The following is a 13,246-nucleotide window of genomic DNA, read 5'->3' as shown; positions in this document are numbered from 1 at the left end:
TTTTTTTTTTTTGTTTTTTTTTTTATTTTTTTTTTGGTCAGGTAGGTACAAGGTATAAAGTTGCCCAATGAAAAGACCACAAGAGCACAAACTGGGTCGGGATCTACCCTTCAAACACTAGAGAAGAGCGGGTAGTACTACTCTCCGGTAATGATGCGCTACCTTGCACGATGCTGGTGGAAGAGAGGAGAGGGGAGGGAGGTAGGGAGATTGGCTCGATTGAATTGGGTAGGGTGGAGAAGAAAGAGAGAGATAAAGAGGAGCTAGAAGAAGAGAAAGGAAGAAGAGTAAGAAGAGAGAGTTATCTATTTTCTATTATATGGTACGAAGAAAGAAAGAAAATATAGAGGAAGGGGAAGAAGAGAGAGAGAGCAGAGAGATTTTTTATCTCCTGCACTGGCGCACCATCCTGACCTCACCAAGAGGTTATAATTCTTCTGGTGATGGCCAAGTTGTTTATTGGTACTGTATTTCATATTATCAAAGCTACTCGCTGTAGGAACATGCAGCGTAAACGATACAATACAGGGTGTAACTGAAATTGGGGATAGTGTGTAGGTAATATCGGCAAATAAATAATATCGGTAATATCGGGGGGCACGGTTGGTCCAGTGGTAACGTGCTTGCTTGCCATGCAGAAGGTCCCGGGTTCGAATCCCACCATCGACAAAAGTTTGTACTCGTTTTTCGATTGCAAATATTTCAACGGGTTACTTTCTGGTGTTCTCGTGTTGACCCAGCACCTAAATGGGAAGTATTGTGTCTCTTCTCGCCCATCTGATGAGAGGCATACTACGGGATGGGCATGCTACGACACAGGTCACATGCGTCTAATGTAGCAGTTGTTTCATTGCTACGAAATAAAAACGGCGGTGGAACACTCATCTTAAAAAAAAAAAAAAAAAAATGTGGGCACGCTTTGCACAGAGAGGGATTTTTGGAGAGAAAATGAACCATTTGAAATACCTGAGATAAAACTCTCTCTCTCTCTCTCTCTCTCTCTCTCTCTTTTAGAAGAAGAATATGAAGAAGAAAAGGACGGCGAAGAAAGAGAAGAAGAACACGAGGAAGGAGGAGAAGAAGAAGAAGAGGAAGGAGGAGAAGACAAAGAAGAAGAAGGAAGAAAAAATAAGTAAAAGAAGGGGAAGAACGAACTATAAATAAAACCAATTGAGAGCAACTACACTCGAGAGAAATCAAGAGTAAATAAAGTGTATGTAATGAGAAAGAAAAGAGAGTGGGAGAGAGAGAAAATTGAGTGTTATCCAAGCACCTACCTAGGAGATCAAGTACATACTGAGGATGATCTTTTGAAAGTCTGGATTTACTGGATCCAAGGCCAGCTACGCACTATCAGGTAGACCTGCCAGGCGGACATGATCAGGTGTACCTGTCAGGTCTACCTGATAGTGAGTGACTGGTTTAAGACTGTACGGTGTCCAAGTGTCCATACATGAAGATCCGAGTAAATAAAGTTGTTTTCTAATGGTCTTTCTTTCCTATTTCGCGGAGAGTTTCTTGCCCTAAAGGTGTGTGTCCACACATTGTCAACGCCCGTCGATCGATTTGAATCGACATCGATCGATGTGAATCGACATCGATCGACGGCCGGTCGACTACGTTTGGAAACACATTTACGCACCATCAGCATCTCAGATATCTGAATGATTTTGACGCACTTTATTTCTACGTTTGGAAACACATTTACGCACCATCAGCATCTCAGATATCTGAATGATTTTGACGCACTTTATTTATTACTTAACAAAATTGACGGACGGACTGCGGACAGATGGTCTAAGACGAATAGACGGACTAAGCTTGCGAATCCCAGTGTTATCTCCTCCAGCGCCATCCTCGGAACAATATCCTTCACAATCCTCAAGCTCTCCCTCCCGACACGAGAAACTGGCCAGATTCATGAATATTGTGATGAGCACGCAGGCAAACAAGGACGCGTAGAGAAATGCCAGGATAATGGACCATTTCCTGGTCAGACGGATCTGTTCATTCCCCACCCTCATCATCAGATACTTCTCGACGTGATGAAGGTCGTTACGATCCGTGGCAATATTCACCACTTGTCGTTTGGACACGTTATGTCGCGGAGTAGTGCTGGTCTCCTCATTTTCTTTCTCTCCAATCAGCACACGCTTCGCCAGCCAGTCCAGCTCATCATCATAGAGAGGTGAAGCTTCCCACACGGTGCCCTGTGTCTGTGAGGACGTCGTGTCGGGGGTCCACGGTTTCCAAGGAGGCATTCCAAACGGCACGGCGATTCTGGATGTGTCAAATGCATGCTTCTTGGGTCCTCGGGCTTTCGGTATTCCATCAGATGACATGTCAACGTTTGGTACATCACGGTCCGTCGTTAGAGGGTTCATTCTCTCTTGAATAGCCGCCCCTGGTCCGTTCTTTGGCGATCCTTTAGCGTCCGGCACTCTCGCAGATAAAAACCGAGCAGTTTGTTTTTGCGTTGTCGTCGGCGGTGTTGGTCGCCCCAATGTTTCATTATCTCTCCAGTTGCGGGGTACCAGCCAGTGGGTCTCCCCGCAATACAGACCCAGACAGAACTCGTTGTTGTGGAACTTGCTGAACCCCATCAGTGATGGCAAAGTGAGCATGAGCCAGACTAGGAACGCCATGAGACCCAGGATGAGTCCGAGACCGATCGTCTTCTTCGAGTCTGTCAAGGATCCACAGAGCGTGATGGTGAACGCCGCCACAAGGAGCATCATGTAGCCCATGACCAGGTAGAACTGCAGGTCGTTGATGGAGTAGGGCATCAGAGGGATGGCGAGGCAGCCGACAACACCAAAGGCGAGAAACATGGTGGAGACACAAGCGGAACCGGCCTGGATGGTGAAATAGATGAGGAAGCAGTCTGTGAAGCACATTGCTTACGCCTCAAATTGCACATTGACGATATTTGCAATTTTTATAGACGAGAATTTAATTTTCATAGACGAGAATTTTAATTGTCTGGAGGTGATTTAACAATTGAACGCATGACAGCTTCTTTAGGACTCTTTAACAAATAATTTGATACAAAAATTTATCGTGCTCGTATAGTCCTAATGTTGAAAATTTTGAAGCAATCTTAGCCAGCGTGTATTGGATTTACGTTGTTCGAGCCCAACGGAGATATTGGTCCTATAGAAATTGTACATTTTATTCCGCTCACACACAATCTGGAACATTTTGGGTATCTATGTACGTTATTTCTTTCTTTTTAAGAGGTTTGATAGTTGTGTTGTATTCCAATGAGCACAAATTCAACTGGTATAAAGTCATTATTCAAGTTAAGCCTGCAAGTTTATCGATTTCTTCTGATACTTCACGCAAGCCATATTTACGCGCGATAGCTGTTTCCAAGGTGTTGGGCGAAGTTACAAATTATTCAAAGGACATTACGGAGGTGCGACGCTTGACCCGGACCAAGTTCTACTTCAGAATTTTGTTAAATTGTAAAAATTTGGATCAGAACATTTGAGTTTTGGCGTCTCCACTAATACATTATTCTGCTACCCTACCCCTACCACAATGGTGGAGATACCAAAACTACATTGTGAGAGTAATAGGAACAACTAAGTAATTAAAAATGTAAACATCTACGGTTTACTTTCATCTATCAGCTCTAGTTAGGTGAAGAGTCTGTATGCTGCGTTCATTCCTCAGGTGTATTTGACAAGAGCTGCTATCCTGCGAGATGTTGATGTGGAGGTTGATGGAGAGCCGATTACTGATGAGGAAATATTCAACCATCTAGACTGTGGAAACTTCAAGCTCCTCAAAGTACAAAGACTGAATAGGAAGGTCATCCTAATTCTTCCTTTTCCTCTCTAATTTACATTTTTCTAACAATCCCCAAGAAGTTAGAATTAGCTTAGGGATTTTTTTTATTGTTATTTAAATTTGAAAAATAAATGTAATACTATTTCAATTCAATTCAATTTCAATTCTTCCTTTTCTTCTCTAATTCTTCCTTTTCCTCTTTAATTCTTCCTTTTCCTCTCTAATTCTTCCTTTTCCTCTCTGATTCTTCCTTTTCCTCTCTAATTCTTCCTTTTCCTCTCTGATTCTTCCTTTTCCTCTCTAATTCTTCCTTTTCCTCTCTGATTCTTCCTTTTCCTCTCTAATTCTTCCTTTTCCTCTCTGATTCTTCCTTTTCCTCTCTAATTCTTCCTTTTCCTCTCTGATTCTTCCTTTTCCTCTCTAATTCTTCCTTTTCCTCTCTGATTCTTCCTTTTCCTCTCTGATTCTTCCTTTTCCTCTCTAATTCTTCCTTTTCCTCTCTAATTCTTCCTTTTCCTCTCTAATTCTTCCTTTTCCTTTCCCTCTTCTTCTCTTCCTCATTTTCCTAATATTCTTTCTTCTCTTCTTAGTCTTCTTCCCCTCTTCCTCCTTCTCCTTCTCATTCATGCTTCTCCACCACCTTCTCCATATCCTTTTCCTCTTCATCGCTAATATTCTCTTCTTCCTCTCCTTCTATATCGACTTCTTCGTCAACTATTCAACCGTATCTTTCTTCTTTTTTTTCTCCATCTTCTTCGCCTCCTCTTTTTCTTCTTTCTCCTCATCTTCTTCCTTCTCATTTTCCTCCTCCTTCTCCTTAATCTTCTTTGTCTCCTATTCCTCCTCTTTTTATCGTTATTCTCTTCCTTTTCCTCTCTCTCATCTTTACCCTCTCCTCTTTCTTCTCTTTCATCTCATTTTCCTCTTCCTCCTTCGCCTTCGTAGCCTCCTCTTTTTCTTCTTTCTCATCTTCTTCGTCCATATCTTTGATCTCCTTCACTTCTTTTCCTCCTTCTTCTCTTTCATGTGTTCTTCGTCTCCATTTCCTTACATTCATTTTTATTCTCTTCCTATTCCTCTCTTTTATCTCCTCTTCCTCCTCCTTCACTTTTCCCTCTCGATCTATTCATCAACTCCTTCTGAGCCTAGCGTTTTCATAAACAAGTCCGCTCCACAATCCCTTCTTCGCGCTCCGCGCTCCCTCCTCTGCGCTAAGCGCGGGAGAGGGTTTTATGGCATGATCTGTCGTAAAACATGAGTTACTTGAAGCGTGCAAGGCAGGGTTGTCATGTTTTATGTCCGGGACGTTCAAAATGACAAAGTTGCATCGGAAGATGCATGCACACGGACAACTTTGTAATTTGCAAATGGGAACTTGCAGGTGCAAATCACACATCGCCGCAAAATAACATCGCACCACCTTAAGGTCGGTAATTAAGCCAGCCACTCACTTAGGCACTAGGTAGCTATCAGGTAGACCTGACAGGTACGGCTGAAAAGGTCCGCCTGTCCAGGTCTACCTGATGGGCACACACACTATCAGGTAGAACAGGCGGACCTGATCAGGTGTACCTGTCAGGTCTAAATGATAGTGAGTGACTGGCCATAGGAGGCCAGGCCTAAAAGGGCATTCGAAAAAAAAAAAAAAAAAAAAAAAAAAATAGTGGGTGAGGGGCCAAGGGGGGCCGGGCCAAAAAGGGAAAAAAAAAAAAAAAAAAAAAAAAAAAAAAAAAAAATCGGATGAAATTCACGACAAGGAGGAAAGGGCCTTAACATGTCAACTTAACCGGTGTGGATGAGGATTGTCAGTAAGGGCAGGAGGGGAGGGAGAGGGAGGGTGGAGGGGAGGAAGAGGTAATACCCCATAGGGAAGAGAGGGGAGAGAGAGGGATGTGAGAATAAATTCCCCCGGAATGCAATATTATGCATTATGCAATGTTCAAAGCTCGTATGCAAATCGACGAAAAAAATACATTTGGACAGTTATATTTTTCATGAGAATCATCAATTGTTTTTTTTTTTTTTTTTTTTTTTTTTTTTTTTTCCTCGGGGGTTTTTTTTTTTTTTTTTTTTTTTTTTTTTTATGGGACATGACAGATTGAAAATAATGGCTTCCCATAGATAGTATGTCTTTATGAATTTGTGATGACGATGGTGTGTGGGCTGTGATATCCTTCTGAACTACTGAAAAAATTAATAATAGAAAGGAAAGTAAAAATATAAAATCCGCCCCGGGCGGGAATCGAACCCGCGGCCTAGCGCTTACAAGGCAGACGCACTACCAACTAAGCTAACTAGGCTGGAGACAGTGTTTAAGTTACATGAAATAAACCATTATCTTAAAATTTAAAAGACAATTGAGATTCGACATGTCGAATCTCAATTGTCTTTTAAATTTTAATTTTAATTAATGAAGATTCTTAATTAAATAATTATTCCTCGATAATTATTTTAGTTTTATTTTAAACCATTATCATTACTTATTAATTATTAATTATAGCTACATAGGTAAGTATACATATTTATGTATGTATGTGCATAAATATCACGTCAATTTATTTCATGAATTTCAGGGACGGGATGGTCTTTGTAATATTAAAGATAGATAGATAAAAAAGAGAGCTCTCTCGCTCTCTCTCTCTCGCTCTCTCTCTCTCTCTCTCTCTCTTTAGTTAGAGAAATAAAAAGAGAGAAGAAGAGAAGGAGAGAGAGAGAGAGAGAGAGAGAAATACGCTGGTAAAAAAATTAGATAGCCAATCGCAAACTGACAGCCAGAGCAAATCATATTCATAAATTGAAAAAGACAGCGGAGATAGTGTGTGAGAGAGAGAGGGAGGGAGAGAGAGAGGGAGAGAGAGAGAGGGAAAGAGAGAGAGAGAGAGAGAGAGAGAGAGAGAGAATTAATTTAGCGATATCAAATGATAAATCAAAACATAATAAAATTGACAGTTTGCAGGAAATGACGAGCGTAAAAAATAAATTGAAAAAAAAAGCGAAAAAAATTTGCATCTGGGTTTTGCTCGTAAAATTTCGGACCAAATTCGTTTTGAAGGAAAATTCTATTACCTCCCTACCTACTCCTAGGTACATAGGTACTGATTTTCTTTAATCACGATCGAATAAACTACGGGCTAAAAAATTCCCGGAGGGACGGACCCAGCTTGTTAGTAACTAACTCGAACTATTAATGAATTTATTTAATTTTGACATCCTTTGTAAATACTTTTTTACTCAAGTTATATATAAAAATGGATACTTACGAGTAAGTACCTATCCATTTTTATAACTATAATGGTGGATTTCACCAACACAAACATAGAGGTCTCGAGCTAAGGCTAGGAGGACTTTACTAACAGCCCAGAAAAAATCTTGGTCGGACTTTGTTAGCTCCATAGATAAGCCGTTAACGATTGGTGACATGTGGTCTCAACTCAGACGGGTCAAAGGGAAAAAGCCCTATAATCCCATAGCTGCACTAAATAATGAATTTCCTTTGCTAAAGAAATTTATTATTATTATTGTAATTTTTCCATGTCTGGACAGTCGATATTTTTCAAAGTCTATTTTTTTTATTTTTTATTTTTTTGGCAACACTTTTCTCTTTTCTTTAACGCTTTAACAATACGGACAGTAGGTCATTCGCTCCGTCCGATTTTTTGAAGATCCGCAAACATAATAAAAAGTCTTGTAATGTTCACACCAGATTTTTTCCAAATGATTCCATCAATATTAAACTGTTATGTTGACATAGATGAGACATTAATAGATGACATAGATGTGACACTAATAGATGACATAGATGTTAAACTGTTATGTTGACATAGATGTGACATTAATAGATGACATAGATGTGACACTAATAAATTTTAATGACACTTGGTGGCATTTGATGGCTTTCTTCATGTTACCTTATGCTCTGTCAGGCGAATATGTTTTGCCGCAATGACTATTGACCTTTTAAAACATAATAGATTAGGAAATTAGGTAAATAGGTGTAACTGTAGGTATAGGTGAATACACGACGTACTAGGTATATATATGTAGGTATCTATAATCTATCTATGTATACGTATCTATACGTAACTACTTAAAGAAAGTGAAAAGGCAGCTATTTTTACTTTCCTTATCCTATAGGAAGGAAAGTAATGTAATCGGGTCAAATTTTCGATGGTAAATTTTTAGTGCCAAAACACGTTTTGAGGTCCCTAGAGCCTAAATCCAAAGTTTCAGCAATTGGTCCGTGTGTCTGTCTGTCTGTCCGTCTGTCTGTCCTTCTGTCTGTCTGTAAACAAAATATCTCAAGAACGGTAAGAGCTAGAGACTTATAATATAAGATACCTTTATACCCTTGCTCTTAACTAGTTTTTACAAAATTTCCCCGCTTTGGTAAGACCGATCGTCAAGATGTAATTATGTAACCAAAGTAATGATAAATATAAACTTCAAACTTTTCCATAGAGAGAGTTTTGTATGCAATGTACAGAAATAGAAATTAAATAGAGAGGTACTTTCCTTATCCTATAGGAAGGAAAGTAATGTAATCGGGTCAAATTTTCGATGGTCAGATTTTAGTGCCGAAACACGTTTTGAGGTTCCTAGAGCCTGAATCCAAAGTTTCAGCCATTGGTCCGAGTGTGTGTCTGTCTGTCTGTAAACAAAATATCTCGAGAACGGTAAGAGCTAGAGACTTGAAATTTGGCATGCAACTGTCAAATGTGACAAGGATGTGACACGAAACTTTTGGTTAAGATCGGTACAACGGTTGGCGGCATTTTACAGCTTTTTGCGGTTTTCGACCGTTTTTTGGCGGTTTTCAGCTATACTGTTAGAAATATTGTAGACTGTTAGAAACGGTTAGAAATATTGTAAAAGTTACTATAGAACATAAAAATAAGCATCATTCAATAGGATAAGGGAAGTCGTGTGATGTTCACACCAGATTTTTTTACGGATAACATCAAAATGCATTAGGTTAGTTAGACCCTACCGCGAGTGGTGATAGCATGTTAAAAGCGCTAGTTCCCAATAGTTTACTGGAGTTAAGAAACGATACGTGCGGTTGGTATTCAGATGAGTGACCGCCTGGGTAATCGCGTGCTGCTTTTCAGTATGGACTTTGGAACTGGAGCTTGATGGTTCGAGTCCAAGTCAAGTCATAAAATGAGGCACTTTTTGTAATATAAAACATTTGTGTGTTTTTAAAGGGGAGAGCACTCGCCCTAAAAAAGGGGGAACCCTTCCATCTCTCCCACCCAATTCTTCCCTCGTCCAAACATAATTGAATTGTCTCTCGTAAGTAGGTGGGTGTTAAGTGAGGAGATAGGTATGTACATAATTATGTATCTTCATAGTCTACATTGGTAGGTGTATAGTCTGTATAGGAACTCATTTGAAAGAGTATATTATTTCATACCGGGCTTAATTCATCCGTACAATATGGGACATAGTATCATTAATGGGACATGGTATCATTAATGGGACATATAGGATCATTAATGGGACAAAGTATCATTATTTTGACAATCGGACATAATGGGAGGGGAAGATATAATGGGTGCTTCATATGAAAAGTAATACTTCCGAAAAAATACAGGGTGGTCAACTCCTCAACCTAAACAACTGCTTCGTTACATATGTACATATTTCCGTGTGTCTGTTTCGTAGCATGACCATCCTGTAGTATCTATGTATGTAAAGGTAGAAATACATCACGTCACGTGAGCTCATGGGGAGTTAGAAAGATGTGGTTCAAAGTTCTCCAATCTTATATTATAAAATCAAGATCCATTCACTCATTCACATTTCACAATTCACATTTCACACACTGATCGCTCTATCTCGAGAACGACAACACATAGAAAGTTGAAATTTGGTAGGAATATTCCTTTTATGGTCTAGTAATACATATATAATAGGTGATTTCGTTAATGATAGCCAGACTGGTGTCACGTCCCGTGAGCTCACATGACTTGAGGGCAGTGTGGCAAGACGTGATAGTGGTGTGTCTTAAAACTCGTCAGCCAGAAAAGACAATATACTTCCCATTTAGGTGTTGGGTTAACAATAGAATAGAAAGTAATACCTACCTCGGTGGTGTAGTGGTCAAGGCGCTCGCCTGGTAAACAGGAGGGCGTGGGTTCAATCCCAGCCGAGGTATGGAATTTTATCCTCAATAGAATTTGAGAATTCGACCACAATAATAGTAGTAGCCTACTGCTGAAGTAAAGGGACTTTTCAGTCCTATGCGAGCAGTATAAATAAGCACTATTATTATTATTATTATTATTATTTGCTATCGAAAAACGAGTGCAAATTATTTTTTGTCGACTTTTTTCACAAATAACGAAGGAGAGTAGGGGAAGTTTTTTTTTGTCGACGGTCGGTATCAAACCCGGGACCTTGGACATGATAAACTCTGTTTCCACAATACCACTCAAACGGTTAGCCCAAAATTTGTATGAAATTTTGTGGAAAATAATGATAGAGAGAGAGGGGAGGGAGACACAGGGAAAGAGAATTATGAGATAATTAGAAAGAGGAAGAGAGATGGAGAGAGAGAGGATGTTTTGGCACTGTGGTTAAATGATAAAATTATGTAAAAAAAAATGACCTCTCTGGGATTCGAACCCCCACCCATCACACTTATCATCACAGTAGAGGAGTAAGAATACACACCCCCAACCGCTCGGCCACTAAGACATTTGTTTTCGAGACGCACAAAACTTCCTTATTAATTTTCCCAAAGTCCCACAAGTTTGATGACATAATTAATGAAACATCTCTCTCTCTCTCCCTCCCTCTCTCTCTTCTTCGTCCTCTTCCTCAATTTCCCTAATTTTATTCTCTCTCTCTCTTCTTCTGCTCTATTTTCCTCCCTCTCTTTCTCTCCCTCCCTCTTTTCTATCTGTTCTTTCCTCTTCTCTCTCTCTCTCTCATACTCTCTCCCTGATTTCCTCTCTCTTTTCCTCTTCTCTCTCTTCACATCTCTCCTTTCCTCTTTCAATTTATTTCTCCCTCTCTTCATCTCTCTCTCACTCTCTCACTCTCTCTCTCTCTCTCTCTCTCTCTCTCTCTCTCTCTCTCTCCAGTCCATTCAAACAGAATAAACAAACATTGGTAGCTCAGTTGGTAGAGCAATGAGCAAGGGAATTTGGATTCCCTTCCTGCCTGGTCACTCTATAGTCTAGAGTCTAAAAAAACACTGTCTAGAGTCTAGACAGTGTTTTTTTTTTTTTTGACAGAGAGAACTGTAACTGCTATGGTCTTATCGTCCCGAAATCGAAGAGAGAAGGAAGACAGGATAGGAGAAAGCCAGCCGTTCCGAGAACGAACATTATCCCATCAGGATAAAATCCGCCCCGGGCGGGAATCGAACCCGCGGCCTAGCGCTTACAGATATAACTTAAGTAAAAAGTAGCGCTTACAAGGCAGACGCACTACCAACTAAGCTAACTAGGCTGACAGTAGTATTGTTTATTTTTACATAGAGGGAACTGTAACTGCTATGGTCTTATCGTCCCGAAATCGAAGAGAGAAGGAAGACACGATAGGAGAAAGCCAGCCGTTCCGAGAACGAACATTATCCCATCAGGATAAAATCCGCCCCGGGCGGGAATCGAACCCGCGGCCTAGCGCTCGGGCGGGAATCGAACCCGCGGCCTAGCGCTTACAAGGCAGACGCACTACCAACTAAGCTAACTAGGCTGGCTGTAGTATTGTTCGAGAAAAGTTATTTGGGGTTAAAAGTCTTTCTCTTCTCCATTTCCCGTGTTCAGACGGGGTCGGCGTTTTTCGTCAGCCTTGCAATCGGCCCTGGAGTGATTGCTTTGGGCTGACATTTGGTTTTGGCTACACAAATTTTACGAGTGGATGTGGATGCCCTTCGTACTCAAACTTTGCTATTTCTTTATCAAGGGAAATTTCAGGCTGGTAACCTCCAGTTTAAAGTCTCCACAGCCAGACTAAGCTGGTCTACTCCCTGTTTAAAGTGGGGGACTTTAAAGACTTTTGGGGGTTAAACTGTTTAAAGCATTAGTATAATTAATAGAAAATCGAGAACGCTGAAAATAGTGATAGATATGTACCTAATAGGTACTTCCAACTAAGTTTGGATAAAGAATCGTTTCCCAGAGAATTCTTGCAACAAGTTAACGAATATTGCTGTAGGTAAAACACACACATCCGGAATTGAGTAATTATTTTGATAGTTCATAAAAACAATACAATGTGCTCGAGCATGTTAATTATGGGTAGTCTCATGTCTACAGGATCTAGGAAACTTTCAACTTCTTATTTGGGATGTTTTTTTTACTATTTTTACGAAATTCAGTGATAGGTCTACTGTCCCTATCGTCCCGAAATCGAAGAGAGAAGGAAGACAGGATAGGAGAAAGCCAGCCGTTCCGAGAACGATCATTATCCCATCAGGATAAAATCCACCCCGGGCGGGAATCGAACCCGCGGCCTAGCGCTTACAAAGCAGACGCAACACCCACTTGAATCGCTCAACTATTCAATTATATCTGCCCCTTTTCCTTTGTAGCTAGCTGCATACCTAGAATGCATTTGAAACCGCAATAAAAGCTCGCTTTACAATCCAATGGAACTTATTGATACGAGTATCTACAGTGCATTCATAAAGTCCCCCCCCCCACCTTAATTTTTGAACCGATGAATTTAGAAACCTGAAATTTTGTATACAAGCCTATATTTACCTCTAGTTTCTTATAGGCTATATAAAAAATCAGGAACTTTTTTAGGGTTGGCCCCATGGGGGCAAACTTTAAAATCTTAAATAAGAACCCCCTATTTGTGATACACCATATCAAAGGTCTTAAAGAACGTAGTATTTGGTACAAGTTTGAGATTGATCCGACAATCAGGGCCGGAGTTATGGCTTATTCAAATTTCAAATTTTCCCTGTTCTCCCGCCAATAGGGGAATATTCCTACCAAATTTCAGCTTTCTAGGTGTTGTGGTTCAGGAGATAGAGCGATCAGTGTGTGAAATGTGAATTGCGAATGAGTGAATAGATCTTATGGATCTTGATTTTATAATACCTACCTATAAGATTTCAGGTTTCTAAACTCATCGGTTCAAAAATTAAGGGGGGGGGGGGGGACTTTATGAATGCACTGTATATGCCACAAATCCAGAATGGTTTTGTATCTTCACTATTGCTGTGTATTACAAAATCGAACACAATATAGTTTTGTATTATACAAAACCAACTACAATGGTTTTGTATCTACAATAAATTGCTGTGTATCACAAAATCGAATACAATTCTATAAATTCCATTACAAAACCAATACAATGGTTTTCTAAAACTGACAACTTTCTTTTTGACTTGAGGGTCGTATTCACCTAAAAGTCGTATTTCGAACGGTGTATTGTTCAATTGGTATAATAAATAAATTAGTACAATCGATTATCCCTTTCTAACTTTTCT

This window comes from Diaphorina citri, unplaced genomic scaffold (assembly GCF_000475195.1).
Source record: "Diaphorina citri unplaced genomic scaffold, Diaci psyllid genome assembly version 1.1 scaffold200, whole genome shotgun sequence".
Lineage (NCBI taxonomy): Eukaryota > Metazoa > Arthropoda > Insecta > Hemiptera > Psyllidae > Diaphorina > Diaphorina citri.
The sequence above is the reverse complement of the archived record's forward strand: the minus strand, read 5'-3'. Positions refer to the sequence as shown.